At 37.5% G+C, this 15795-nt stretch overlaps 1 protein-coding gene and 1 long non-coding RNA gene across 13 annotated transcripts in view; one reads left to right on the top strand and one right to left on the bottom strand.

The window, feature by feature from the left end:
* Positions 1 to 15795, bottom strand: part of Cd28 (CD28 molecule) — a 162456-nt gene that overhangs the window by 124441 nt on the left and 22220 nt on the right. The gene's annotated exons all lie outside the window — the stretch shown is intronic.
* Positions 1 to 15795, top strand: part of LOC141422622 (uncharacterized) — a 105318-nt gene that overhangs the window by 69001 nt on the left and 20522 nt on the right. The window contains exon 7 of the long non-coding RNA XR_012447361.1: positions 9604 to 9780. This is a non-coding gene — a long non-coding RNA (uncharacterized lncRNA). The remainder of the gene's footprint in view (positions 1 to 9603; positions 9781 to 15795) is intronic.

Here is a 15795-nt window from a genome sequence, read left to right as displayed (position 1 = left end):
TCACAACCTCCATTTTACAGAAGCCAAGAAAGAGGTATAATGAACTTACCCAATCAGTAGAAAGTCACTTGACAAATAACTAGTAGAAGCAAGGCTTCAAACTCAAACCAGAGCCTGTGCTAGGAACCACAACTCTATAAGGATCATCAGCTCCTGAGTACAGCAAATATTGGAAAGACTGAAATGTAAAACTGACTTCCAGAAGCCACACCAGTTCCCTTTCAGACACTCATTGGAGCCCTGAAGACTATATTAAATCACTGAGAATACTTTTCCTCTTAGTTTAATCGATGTGGAAGAAGGTAAGAATCTCAAAGGGTTTCCATAGGAACACAGTAGAGTCTTAGGAGAAAGCATTTCCTAATCAGAGATGGAGGAAAACAGATCCAAGACATATTCTAACCAAGATCTGACAATGAACTCAGCAAGATGCTAGATGTCAATACAAACTATTTTTTCAAGCCACCACTACTATGCCTATGCTCCCCAACCCACTGCCTTCTGGCCAAACTTATTCTAGAGAACACCTCAATAAGACTAGGACACCGTTGGCATCAGATTTCCACCTTGGCCAGAACCCAGAGTGAGAAGGCGCTCCTCGGCCCATGAGGACCAAGCCCATCCAAAGCAAACAGTTCCCATAACTGTTTACGGTAGGACAAGCTTCTTCCTTTAAATAGGGCAAATGTGGAAAATCACCCCACCAGACATTGCTTGTTTCTTTTAGCACTTCTGAAATTCAGGGAGGAGGCCATCCCAGCCAAGACCCAGTGCTCTTCAAATAGGAAAAGCACAAGTTGGGAAGCACATGAAGTGTGCTATCAGAAGCTATAACGATATTGTAGCACCTCTAAAAGCACTTTCATATCATAATTGCTTAAGCAATGACTACGTTTAATACCTTCTCCTAAACAGCCCCTCCTGGCCCAGCTTGGAAATTCTCCTTGCTTTTTTATGATACTACCCAGAGGAATGTCATAATTTGTCCGTGTCCCTCTGGTCTGGCATTAGTACAACCAAAGAAAGACTTTGGTGAGTTGCCTCCCTGCCATTGGCTTCCACTGCTGGATAATTCTGGCTTTCTAATAGAAATAAAGGCTATTATATTATTATTTGAGGATATCAATAATGCATGCTAATTTTTTAAAAATATTCATGAGTATTCACACACCCAAGTCTGAAATTTGGTGAGTCAAAAAAGGTTAGTTTACAGCTTTATGAAACACAGAAGAAAGTATGTGTAAAGGATAGGGCGTGGGTATATACACGTGATTTGAATGAAGCTACATGGATCTGAACTGTTCTCCATGTTTGCTTTTTCTAATTTCCCAAGTGTCAGACATCCTTGGTGCAAGCTTGACTGCACCTTCACTGCTTTAAATTCTGAAATGATTAAGCCAATTAAAATTACAGACAGTATTAAGTGTACAGGGAATAGCAAAATAACATTCAATACTTCAATACATTATATGGAGTCTGTTCTGGAAAGGGACGCTATACAGTACACAAAGAAAAATCACATACTTAAAAATTACCCATGTTTCTATACTACGGAAAGGGTGAGGGAGCAGCAACCTTTAAGAGCTTACTTATGTTTAAAATAAAGTAGGTATTCAGATGCCATATAGGGTTTAATTTGAGATTATCCAAGATCCTGATGGCTAATGATCCAGGAAAAAGGAATAATCACGGGAATTTCTGGCTTTGTCCTTCTGTGTGTACAATGAAGAATGAGAAGGCCCTATGGCCACATCTGCTTCTCTTTGCCCTGAAGTGAAGGGCAGAGAGTGGACATCAGCTCTGCTGTCACACTGGTTAATGCTGGCACATGCTGGTGGCAGCTGCACATGCTCCAGAAAACTCTCCTACTCACCACAGATCAGTCTTTGTGTCCCTAATCCTCTGAATCAGGGTGCTACGTGTGCAACTCCAATCTCTGCTCTGTCAGTGTTGAGAAATAAACAGTACCACATCCAGGCCCCAGAGCTCTCAATTTGTTTATCATTCCAAAAAGCCCTAAAAACACACATGCGTACATCTTTGTATGTATCTTTTAAGTGAGGATTGTCTGAAATGTAAAAAAATGCATTTTACCCATCTGTTCCTGCTTCTACTTTTCTTTTTGAAAGTAGGAGAGACACAATACGTACGCCCACCTGGCACAACAACAAAAAAAAAAGTAGGAGAGATAAAATGTAAAGAGTCATCAGTAAATATAACTTTTAGTTTTGAAGGATAGGGGTGGAAGAATAATTTTATAATTAATACTAGATTATTTACAACTAATTACAAACAGAATTTGGAAACACAGGCCCTAAGTAGTTAATACTGTAATGAACGTAATTGGCTGGGGCTTTTGTATTTTGTTTTGTTAAAATATCCAATACCTACCTCCACTAATTTATTTATTTATTTTTTGGTTTTGAAATAGGGTCTTTCTACATAGCTCAGGCTGGCCTCAAACTTGCAATCTCCTGCCTCAGCCTCCTGAGGGATGGGATTACAGACATGTACCACCACACCTGGCTCCATTCACTACTTTTTAACTCTCATTTTCAGAGTGCTTATCATAATCATTTTATCAGTCACATGGTTATTACAGGTCTCCAACACTATATGATTATTTTGGATGGTGTTGAACAAGAATTACATTGTTTGTGATTTTATAGGTACATAGATCCCTAGCCTTCTCTCTTGAGCTACATAAAATACATCCACCACATTAAATCAGAGCCACATATTTCAGTTGGAATCAGTTATATTTGTTTTCTGTTTATTTATAAACCCTGCCTCCACCCAGAAAGGATTTGAGGTTGCTGTTACAGTCAGTTAGTCACACCAGTCCTTCTGAGTCCAAGAGTTGTTAGAAACCAGTATTTCTGGTTCCTTACTGCCTGTGGAACCTTACAAAGTGCTGATTCATAGCAATCAGAGACCTGTGCAGACTGGTGCAGACAACCCCTAGTAGAACAGGTCCCTGCTGGCTGGCTTCATCAACCAAGGGTAGAACAAGCCAAAGTTGTGAACTCTGTAGAGTCTTTCTTATTGATACAGAAGAGACAACCACTTCCCCAACTACCCTTAAATCTACCAGACAAATAGTATACCCAGCTTGAGAGCAGTATCTCAAAGACATCATGTCCCAGGCTCTGACTGTGATCTATCAACACAGTCAACACTATCATACTCCTACCAGCTTATGGGATGTATGTCTGGGTTCTGTCACCAGTGTGCTCTCCTTTCATGCAGTCAAGCTTTCCAAATCTAGACTTACCATTCATACATTTCTACTGTTAGGACTCACTTATGTTTAAAATAAATTAGGTGTTCAGTTGCTTTACAGGGGTTAAATTGTAATTACCCAAGATCCTGACAGCTAATGATCTAAGAAAAAGTAATGATCTTGGGAATTTCTGGCTCTACCTTTTATGGGTACAATGAAGAATGAGAAGCCCTTTGTCAGTATCTGCTTCTCTTTGCCCTAAAGTTTTATCCCAATGGGATATTTCTTATACCAGGAAAGGTAGTTAAAATAATTTTGTCTATGTATGTTATGATACAACTGAGGCTCAATAAATATTTAATGAATTAATAACATACCTCAATGAGGAAAACATTGGAATTTGAGGAATGGGCAGGCATGATAATATGTCTTGCAAACACAGAATATCTTGTGTGAGTTGGTTTTCTAGAAAATCCTTACTAAATGGCTGGGCAGGTGATTTATGTTCTGATAGCCCAGAGGCACAATGTTCCTTCTGGGTTATGAACTTGTCACTTCTCACCTAACTCTAGATAGTCCTCATATAAGAGCTTTCAAAAAGAAAAACAAATCTAATTCCACAGTAACTGTCAATGATGATTTTATTACTCTTTTACATAGAATATTCTCATAAGATGTCAGAAATTTTTAATTGCCTAATCTTTATGAGCACATGAGCTTCTTAAAAGGGATGGTGTAAAAAAAAAAGAGAGAGAGAAGGAAACAAAACAAGATGATTTTTTAAAGGAAAAAAGCATAGCAGAGAAATATTGTTTATTTACACATCTTGAATTTACCCAGAGAAGAAAAAAATAGCCTTTAAAAAAAAAAAAAGGGCAGTGTCTATTAACAATGCTGAAAAGATTCAATAAATAAATCACATATTCTCTGACTGCCTCTTTATTCCCATTCAAAGGATCTCTGTTTATACATACCATTTGAAGTCAAATGCAAATGTATATGCAAATAGGTTTCGAGAGGTAGAAAGCAATATAAAAATAAAAACTGTTGCCATTGCAATCTTCTCGTTACAATTGTCCTACTGAAGAAGGCAAAGGAAGGTTTGTCATATAGTCTTGTAACCATAGTCCCATTACTTCATTTTCAGCCACTCAACACACCACTGAAGAAAAAAGCTTGGGGTTCAAACAGAAGCACACAAGTCAGGAGGAACAATCAGCACACCAAGACAGAGAAAAATCAATGACTAAAGTGGCTTCGCACACTAAGCCCTTTGAAGTGGAAATTTCTCTGCAATTACCTAGTCCAGACATCATCCACTTCTGTGCCAATGATACGTAGCTTCTATTCCTGGTATAAACAAGTGTGAATAACCGGTGTGAAGACTGGCCACTTCATTATCTCAAGGAAGGGTTTACATTAGCATGTGTGAGAAAGACCCAGAAGGCCTCTTCAAATGGCATTCCTCTACCTGTGGCATTATTTCCCTGACATTAGTGTTTTAAAGGGCAGAGTAATTGGCCCAACACAAGAGCTTATTATCTTTATGTCATTTGTTTTGTAAACATCAGCAAATTTTAGATAATAAATCTGGTTTTTACATTCTACTGAAGATGCTTTCTAGCATTTGCCTTCTAGTCACTAAATCACATTTTCTTCTCTGTCTTCATCGTCTTTGAGCCTCAACTGCAATCCTCAGCACTGCCCCCTTCATCCTGAAGCCCTCTTCCTGAATCCCCTCACACTGCACTCTCCAGTTTCTCATACTGCTCAGGCCATTCCTTTGGGGTCTTTGGAGGACAGCAGTCTTCCAAATTGTGTTGTCCCTGACAGTTCTCAGTATTCTTCTTTCTATGTAGTCTTTCTTGGTGATCTTACTCTCTCTGTTATTATACATGCATGTCCAACCACAACCCTATCTCAACAATCTCTCTAGATCGGCTTCCACCTACCTAGGGGAAATCATACCCATTTTGTTTTGTTCATTTCTCAAACAACACATTCAAAAACAAATCTACTCTTCTTCTTGACTTCCATATTTCCATGAATGGATCCACCATCTTTGTAGCACCCAGATTTTTAAATTCTTCCATTTCACTTTTCCTAGGTATTCTTCTGTTTCAAGCCATCATAGCTTATTGCTTATAAACTCACACCTGGCATGTAACACATCCTCCTTTGTACTTTAGCCAGTTGTGCATATATCATTCTCCTGACTAAATCTAAGACCCTTGAGAAAAAGTCTGAACTTTGCACATCTTAGTCAACTCTAAAGATCTAGCACAGCGTTGGAGAACAGTAAGAATTTTAGTTAAAAGATTAAAGTGAACATTCTTGAATACATTTTACCCATTTCTTCCATTGTGCTTTGTCATCTACCGTCAACAACACTGAGCTGTAATTATACTTAATCTTAGTACTCTAAGGAAAACTACCAAAGAAACATTCTAAGTAATACCATAACATGCAAAGATTTTTCTGTACGGAATTCGTTATGTGTGTGGCCCACATTTTCAATCATTGGTACCACATGAAAAAAAAAATCTATATTTGGCAGGGACACAGAAATGTGTGGGGAACCAAATTCATGTCTCTTATTAGAGCTATTCCCTTGGTTTTCTTCCTTAGTAGTGGAATCCCTTATCTAGTTCCCTATAATTTGCTTGCCTGTTATTACTCCCACACTTGGTTATAAGAGCTCTGAATTGTTAAAAGCTACATTCAAAACACTGGAACTTTAATTCAGAGAGAGCACACATCTCTAAGAATGACTCGGCATTGTAATGGTGAGTCCTTCCCTGCTTTTTTATTTTATTTTATTTTATTTTATTATTCATAGGTATTGTTCTAAGTGCTTTCATAGTATTATCTTCATCTAACAACAACAAAAATATCCATAAGACTTCTTTATTTATTTATTTATTTTATTATTCATATGTGCATACAAGGCTTGGGTCATTTCTCCCCCTGCCCCCACCCCCTGCCTTACCATCCACTCCCCCCCTCCCTCTCCCCCCCCTCAATACCCAGCAGAAACTATTTTGCCCTTATTTCTAATTTTGTTGTAGAGAGAGTATAAGCTATAATAGGAAGGAACAAGGGTTTTTGCTGGTTGAGATAAGGATAGCTATACAGGGCATTGACTCACATTGATTTCCTGTGCGTGGGTGTTACCTTCTAGATTAATTCTTTTTGATCTCACCTTTTCTTTAGTTCCTGGTCCCCTTTTCCTGTTGGCCTCAGTTGCTTTTAAGGTATCTGCTTTAGTTTCTCTGCGTTTAGGGCAACAAATGCTAGCTAGTTTTTTAGGTGTCTTACCTATCCTCATCCCTCCCTTGTGTGCTCTCGCTTTTATCATGTGCTCAAAGTCCAATCCCATTGTTGTGTTTGCCCTTGACCTAATGTCCACATATGAGGGAGAACATATGATTTTTGGTCTTTTGGACCAGGCTAACCTCACTCAGAATGATGTTCTCCAATTCCATCCATTTACCAGCGAATGATGACATTTCGTTCTTCTTCATGGCTGCATAAAATTCCATTGTGTATAGATACCACATATTCTTAATCCATTCATCAGTGGTGGGGCATCTTGGCTGCTTCCATAACTTGGCTATTGTGAATAGTGCCGCAATAAACATGGGTGTGCAGGTGCCTCTGTAGTAACCTGTGTCACAGTCTTTTGGGTATATCCCCAAGAGTGGTATTGCCTTTCCTGCTTTTTGCTGATTGCTTCACAGACTCTGGGTTTGGTATCACTAAGCACAGAAGACAATTTGTAGGCTTAGGGTTTATTTGTTTAATTTTGTTTGATAACAGAATCAATCCCATATTGGAAAGTAAGATGGTCAGGCTTTCTGACTTTCTGGCCTGCATTCCAATGCCAGATGCATGACTTTAAATCCACCAATAGGAAAAGAGCAAATGTTGGGCTTATTGCAGCCTGGGGCACTCAAAAGAAGCTTGCACCAACCTGCACTCTGCCACAGACAGGTTTAGAAAACTTGAACAAATCATTCCATTGGTCTCTTCTTACTGAATGGACTGTAAACAGGTGAATGAGGCATTTTCGAGAACATTTCATCCAACTCAATAGTTATTTTTTTCTTATGTCCAACTCCTGACAGTATAAAGCCAACACACATATACCAATACCATTCATCTGTAAAGTTTCATTTGCTAAATCAATCAGGAAGGCTCCAAGAACAGAATTCGAAATGCACTTACAAATCAAGTTTGATTCACATTTAATGGCCGACCAAAACTCAAGCTAATGTCCAAACATGAGCTAACTAGTCAACATCAGCTAAAATTGGTCTATCCCTGAAACAGTGCTGTCAGAGTCAGATGGTATTACTCATCTGTTCACTCCTCACTTTCTACAACCCAAGTCTCATCTACTGCTCCTACCTTATTCCAATCCCTCCTCCTTCACACTCCCCCATTCCAGACAACTGAACAACTCACTCATCCCCATTGTGGGTCTTTGCTTCTACATATTTGATGTGATATTTTATGTGCCGCTTCACTGATCTCACTCTCAAATCTCAAGTCTAATGTCAAATTCCTTGACTCTTCTTCTGAACGGTTATGCACTTTTTCTGTACCTCTCAAATAATTGTCATCACTTTCTACTTTATTTTCTTGATTTCCTCTGCTAACATGTAAACTCTCATAGAGCCAAAGAGAATTCTTTTTTTATGTACTTAGAGTATATACCAAATTTTTGCCTATAGAAGTCTATTAATATGCCTTGGAATGAAAGAACAAATGTTTTCAATGCTATAAATGCAAATGGAAAGTCCTTGATGACTTGTCTGTATCTTGCAGGTCAATTATCTGTGAGCCATTTCCTTTGGGTTAACTGACAGGATTAGCATGGCATCTCCTGCCTTTCTTTGCATTCCATGTCTGCTCTGTGGCAAGCTTCTCCATTGTGGATGGTTGTTCTTTAGTGTATGTGGCTTCACAACAGTTTCCATAGCTATGTCAGAAGCAAACATAAGGCATATGTTTTTAAATTGCCATGAAAATGAGCAAAAAAGCAACTAGTATATAACAATTTTATTCTCTTTCTAAGGCAATGCCAGTAATCCTGAAGCAGCCAGCATAGTCACTAATGTCTTCCAAGTCTCCTTACATTATCAACTCCATTTACATCAAAGTCAGGCACCATCATCATCTAAAACTTATTCAGTTGCCACTGAATGCTTGGGATTGTACTAGCTTCTTAAGCTAAAAGGTTCCTTAATTGTTGAAAGTAGAGTGCCTAAGTTCTTGGAATTTCCTTCTGAGTCAGATCACATTAGCATGAACTGACATTAATAAATTACAAGGCTGAATTTTCACAAATGAATCACAAGCTAAATTTTTAAAGCAGTCACCTTGGAAGATAATGTAATTCTAATGATATTGGTATTGCCCACAGTTATTTTAGAATTCCTCTTTTTATTTGTTTTTAAAGTCAAATTATGTGTAATATGCATCATAATCTTTTATCAAGTTTTAAATTTTCCAGATTTTGTTTTATTTTAAGCTCAAGTAGAATTATCCAGCTTGACTATCCAGTCCTGCCTCTTAAAGTTTCCATTGGTGATTTTCTTAAAATCACATCCATCTTCAAAGGACATGCCAGAGGCCCTGAAGTCTATTATAAAAATACTTTAACAATAACAGCCTTATTAGAGTGAATGTATAATCTTATCAGGAAGGGAAGAAAACTTAGAGTGTTTGTGTTTAGACATATTTACTTTGCAATCATACCTACACGCTTCCAAAAAAACTGTAAAAGGCAAATAGAAAAAGCACTTAGGGATTTTTTTTTTTGCCCTTTTCCGGGTAAAACTGACAAATAAAAACTGTAAACAACGTAATGATCTATGTATACATTGAGAAATGATTGCCACAATCAAATCAATTAACATATTCATCACCTTACATACTTACTTTTTTTTTAATGGGTATGGTGAAAATACTTAAGATCTACTCTTTTAGCAAATATTAAATCACAATATATTATTATTAAGTATAGTTACCATTAGGTCTTCAGAACTTATTTACCTTATAATTGAAAGTTTGGTCAAAGGGTATATATCATCTTTTAAAGAAAGTACTCAATTAATAAGACCCATCCTTCTTTTGAAGATTAACTTATGTGGGAGCCAAACAGGACATTGGAGGCTAAACTGAGCTCGGCAAGATCTTCAGTTATACGTCATAGCAGTGTAGGTGTTGGAGCCTGGCCCACAAATTTCAGTTGTTTCTTATGATACAAATTAATTTGATTTTTAGTACTGTAGGGTTGCTCTCAGCTTTTTCAAATCATGCTAAAAAGTCTCATGAATTAGAACCTTCATCATGGGCATTTTGTATTTCTGCAGACTCTTTCCAAACCTGGCACACGGGCTGGAACTTCTGCTCCACTTGATTTCCAGATCAAGTAAAACAACACAGCCTATGGATACCACAGGACACTTGAGATAGCACAACTGAGTCACACCATTTGACCACATTATGCTGTGACACTGGGGAGAAGGGCAAAATGATCGAAGCCAAAGGTACAGAAGCAGACCCAGTCTCCTGTATCATGTAAATGAATGTTTTGCAGGTATTCTATATAACACAAACACCTTTTGACTTCTCCACTGCTCAGTTGATCTAATGGTATATAAGGAACCTACCTAGGACAAACTAATTTAAGCTATGAAGATGCTAAAGAAAAGTCTTACAAATAAGACATTGAAATTAGAAATGTGCAGAATTATTATAAATATCTTCTTTCCTCAAAACATGCCTTAAAAATCACCCCTAATGTTGGCAGAGTGGCTCAAGAGGTAGAGCACCTGCCTAGCAAGTGTGAAACCCTGAATTCAAACCCCAGTACCATCAAAAAAAAAAAAAAAGAAAGAAAATTCCCCCTATATTATAAAAGTAATGAATTATTTGATGAACCTGAATCTAAATAGTTGCAATTATAATACCTCCAATTACTGAGCACCTATTATGTATATGTAGTATATACTTAAGGTAGCTTTTAACTGTCCATATTTGACAGATGGAGCAAATGAACCTTAGAGGCACACAGCTAGAACATGGTCAATGTCTATGTTGTGTGGCTAGACCCCAGAAGAAGTCTTCTTTCCAGCCTAATTTCTATAAATCCATCTAGTTCTCAAGAATAATTTGGGTGGCATCTAGGGGAAAGGAGGACAGAAAGGAAGAAAGGCACAGAGGGAGATTGCAACACGATATCCATTGCAGATATTCTACCCATGGGTCCAGTTATTCATGTGCAAACCCACAACCATTCTACATGATATTAGTTCTCAGTTTTTGATGAGCCCAAGGCAGTCCAGAGCCATTTGCCAAAGTGAGAAAGTGATTGTGGCTGCAACAAAACAATGCTAACTCCAGATATTATAGCCCCTGCCTTCCTAGAGTTTATATTCTGCAAGAGAATATGATATGTCTATTTTCTCACTAACAGATCCCCAGCACTTAATGCTTATCACAAATCATGCCCAATAACTTTATGCTACTGAAAGACCTATTGTTTTTGTTTTTATTTTGGCTTTTGTTTTTTACAGTACTGGGGTTTGAATTCAGAGCCTACACCCCAAGCCACTCCAACAGCCCTTTTTTGTGAAGGATTTTTTTGAGACAGTCTCTTGCAAACTATTTGCCTGGGCTGGCTTTAAATCATGATCCTTCTAATCTCTGCCTCCTGAGTAGCTAGGATTACAAGCGTGAGCCACGGGTGCCCAGCCAGTAGGTATGTTGAACAGAATGTTTTGAAGGACATAGGGGCAAATTTAGGGAAGTGGCTGCCCATGATAATTGAAGAACAACACAAATTGCCTCTACTCAAAAGGACTCCCCAAAGGACAAGTTCCCCACTTGGAGGTCCTATTGAGTTAATACATTCCTCATTGAAGAGGTAAGCATAACAGATATTTACACCTTAGTGTCAATGCTTTTATTAGGTAAGTATCTTTGCGACAAGGAGAGGGAGTAAAAGGGAAACCAGGGATTAGAAAGTACCCAAGAAAAAGCAAAGAAAGCTCTCATCCATTATGATAACCTATTTGCCCTTGTTCTTCCAATTTCTTCCCTACTCCACTCTCAACTTCTTAATGAGTCCTCTTCTTGGGCAAGACAGTTCTTTATTAGATACAACTGAAAAGCAACAAATAGCATCATCAATGCTACAACACAAAGATGTCTCAATTCATCTGGTGACCCAAGATCTAATTTCTGCTACTTCTATGCACAACTACTCATGTATGTTCTTAGCCTAGATTTTCTGAACATCACGATTCACTACTTGGTCTTCTAAACCTTTGTTTTAATTATTTAGAGCATCTATGTCAAAAGCCATGATTCTTACAATTACTTTTCCAAGTATACATGAGAAAGATATATAAAGTTATAGATGCAAAAACAATCTGCATTGTTTTAAATGGGAATTGGTTTACTCCGAGGCTTCAGTGGTGTCATGGGAAAAGTGATGATCTTAAGGTTCATGAGACTTCACATCCTAGCCCATGACCTTGAGTATGTCACAGCCTCTTTGTAATAAGGCAGGTCTCAGAGTCATTGGAAAAACAAGAAATGGTAACATATGGAAAAGTGCTTTGCAAAGAAAGTATAGTGCATAGAGCTCTGTATAAATATAAGGTCCTCTGTTGATTGAAGAAACAGAATTGTAGGAGTTATAAAAACTTAGCTTCCAATTCTGGCTCCACCACTTTTGAGCTGTGTGACATTAAGCAATTGCATAATCAAAATTTCAAGTTTCTTCATTTTAAAGTAGAGAGAATAATATCTCACAGGTGTATTTTGAGGATAAAACAAGAAAATGGTCTGGGAGAACTGCCTGGAAAACAGTAGGTACTCAGTAAATATTAGTTCCCTTTCCCCTCCTAACTGCAGTTTTTATTTTCCTGAAATCAGAATAATTTCCATCATTCTCAATTGTCCAGTAATAGCTTAGATGAATCATGACCATCAATGAAACAATAAAGCATCAAGTCATAAATCATGGTATTCTCCAATCCAGTAATAGTCTCTCATTGTGTTGGAGCCATCACCAGCAAATTGTATCAAATGTCAAATAAACAGCCAAGGAAACAGCATGAAGCAATCATAGCAAGGTAAACCAACCTGGAAAGTGACCATAAAATATGAGGGATGACCCTGAGTATCCTTATGTGCACTCAAAAGCATAACTGCAAATTGCTTAAGGCAAGCAAGGTTATGTTCAAGTAGATTCTGAAAACTTCACCAAATGGTTTTGGCTTGCTCAGACCTTGTGGTATCTTGGGCTCACATTGAACAGGCATTGTGCAATTTATTTGAGATTGCTTCTTACCACAAACAACCAAAAAGTGCGTAATATTTTTAAATGCACGCTTTGCCACTAAACTCTACTATCAGTTATTTCCTAACTAAGAAAGCAGACAGGCTATGCAGTAATGATGATTGATGTCTGCGGCACATCTCAGTGAGGGGCAAGGTGAGAATGAGCATTCACTCCAGCCCACAGGAGAAATGTGATAATCGCTATTGCTCACTGCACTGCAAATCACATCTCCCTGGAATTACAGAAGAAGCACTTAAGAATAGAGAATTATCTCGCATAAAATTGGAGTTCTGCTCATCCTGAGGAACCATCCTATGAGGCCCTATTTTCAATTATTCTCAGTATACAATTTAATGAAAATGTAATTTTTATATTTCATTTCAGTAGGGGCAGCACAACACTGGTAATAATAATAGCTGATTCTTGACTTTCTGACATGGACCTCTTTTCATTGCTTGTGTTTTGGACTTACCTTTGTGCCTTGAGATTTATCAGTCTTTTAGTCTGTATTTATACCTGCCTGTTTGAAATGAGCTTTTTAAATGGTAGTGGTAATAACTGTCCCTGAAATAATGAGAAATCGTTAATGAGGAAAAACCAAGTTGAACAGCCAAGAACTGGCTCTGGTCCCACTTCCATCGTCCTGAGGCTCGATTTCTCGGTAACTCACTACTTTCCTATGAAATGAGACATGATAATTATCACCATTTAAATGACACAGGTAAGATAGGCAACTGTACCAGTTAATATGTAGGTTTTATAACAAGGACAGCTTTGCCTGCAGAGGCCATATTATTACTTATCAAGAAAAAGATATACATTTTACCCAAAGTTAATCTTATAAAGGAGACCTTCTGAAAAATGAGGAGTCTTCATTTTACTCTGACTTATCTACTTTAGAAATCAAACCAAATTTAAAATGTCCATCAGTTTGGGGCACTGATTTGTTTGGATTCAACTAATTACAGCATACCAAAACAATAAAATACTATTCAACCACAAAGCAGAAAGCAAAAGTGGATGAACAGTATGAGCTCATGTATGTAGAAATAGAGGAAAGAAAGTGAATATATGTGTGTATGTTTCTACATACTGAAAACTTCTAGAAGGGTCTTTATAGATCTTATTCATCTACTTATATAATTTATCTTTCTCACTTATTACCTTTTTAATCTGAAAAAATTAGGAGTCTATAGTTCCCCAAGATCTACAAATTGATTTTACCTTGATGAGGAGCAATGGCTCTATTCAATTCTGAATGTGTTTGCTTTCTCTCCCAAGGAGTACATTAGCAAAGGGACACTGGTCTATGACATGATATATAAAAAAGGTGTCTAGTTCACATTTTATCTAGAGATTTTCCAAACTCAAAAAGAACACAGCATCAGGATTTTATAAGAGGCCCAGTGGGTTTTGTTGTTGTTATTTTAATGGTGAGTAGAGAGGAAGATAAAGTGACTCTACCTTTGAAAGGGGCGCTAAATAAATCAAGAATCATACTCATATAAGCTTGGTGCTACCTTTAACCGGCAGTTTTGTCCCACCTCAGCAAACCAGAGATGTAGAACTCTATGGAACAGAAGAAATTGAGGTATTTTGGGCTATTTCATGCTCAAAGCAAAGGAGACATGAAGGAATGAGTTCACAGACATGTTCTAAAAAATTAAAAAGCTGAGTCCAAGCCATGTTAGGAGGAACTCAAATCTAGCCAATGGGACTTTGCTCCCTGACCAGGAACTACCATTCATCAGAAACAACTTAAGATAGAGACCCAGACCCCAGCAAGAATTACACAGACACTTTAAGACTTGGCCTTGAAGCTCTTTCCATTTGCAGAGACAGAAATATCAGGAACAAGACTCACTGTTACACTCACTCTGTACACCCTACTCTGCATGCTCTTCCTTAGAATTGTAGAAATTTGTAGTGAAACAACTCTCTCATTCTACCAATGTATAAAGGCAGACTGGGTAGGGAAGAGTGGTTTGCTCAAAATCACAGTCAGTTGTTAGTGAACAGTAATTAAAGTTTTGATGTCCTTAGCACCCTGGTCAGTTTTTCCTATAGGTATCAGTGGCTCCCTGTTCTGAAGTCTCTCGGTGTTTCCAAATATGAATGGATTGCTTATTCCCAAGGTGCTCATGGCAGACAATAGTCCAATGTAGCATTTCATCAGAAACTCCTGCATTAATCTGCTGTTCCTAGAATAAAATATCTTACTTTAAAAGAAATGATCTCAAGTGTTGGTTATTATAGGGTTAGGGTGCCTGTCACCAGTGCTTCCTTTTAGTTCTTTGCCTGTATACATTGAGGTTACACAACCAGCCATGTTGTTAACAAACTTGAAATTAATTGAGTTGGAGGGTTGATGGTGTGAGTTTCCATAAGCAGTTCCAACTTCAAGGTTGAGCAAATTTTGTAACTATTGGTATTTCCAAGTACTGCCAACACTCTTTTTCAGTCAGTTCCATTATTTGGAAAGTAAATAAAAGAAGTATTTTCATTAGCAAAAATATCATTTCAAATTCAAATGCTTAGAAACTGTTTCAGAAAACATCAACAGAAAAGAAACAGGCTTTGGATGTTAGCATTTTCAAGCAAAGCAGGGATAAGCTATTTTTTCAAATAAAGAATTAAGAGTTCTTTTATTTACACATGAAGAAAAATGACTAAATATTGACAATATTCTTTACTATAATTAGAATTATAAACACAAGAAGTGGTTGACTCTAGATAAGTCAGGCGGAAGCAAACCTAAAGCATATTTCTTTTCATTGGTGAAATAAAGAACAATGCCTCAGAGTAAGGAATTATAAATATGCAATCTCCATCATTCTGAATTTGCAAAAACTACCCAATATTCTTGCTCTGCAAAAAGATGATCCCTAAAGTCCTCTTCAGCTCACAGGCTTTGCTTCCTCCCACAAGAGGGTGGGAGATAAAGGGGTCTTCCATCAAATTTGCTAATTGCAATGAATCAGTGGTAATATGACTTTTACCTTGGGCAATGTCTTACTGTGTTAATAAAGTCCCTGAACTTAAACGAAAACCTAGTTGGCTTAATTTGTAACTTAAGAATAGGAATAAGATATCTTCCCTTATAACAAACGATTTACCTAGGAAAGCAGAGACCTAAGAATTTTTCATTGTGTTGAAATTTATTGACTAATTATTCAAAGAGGACTGTCACAGGATATATCTGCTAATGGAT

The sequence above is a fragment of the Castor canadensis genome, chromosome 4 (genome assembly GCF_047511655.1).
Source record: "Castor canadensis chromosome 4, mCasCan1.hap1v2, whole genome shotgun sequence".
Lineage (NCBI taxonomy): Eukaryota > Metazoa > Chordata > Mammalia > Rodentia > Castoridae > Castor > Castor canadensis.
The sequence above is the reverse complement of the archived record's forward strand: the minus strand, read 5'-3'. Positions and strand labels throughout refer to the sequence as shown.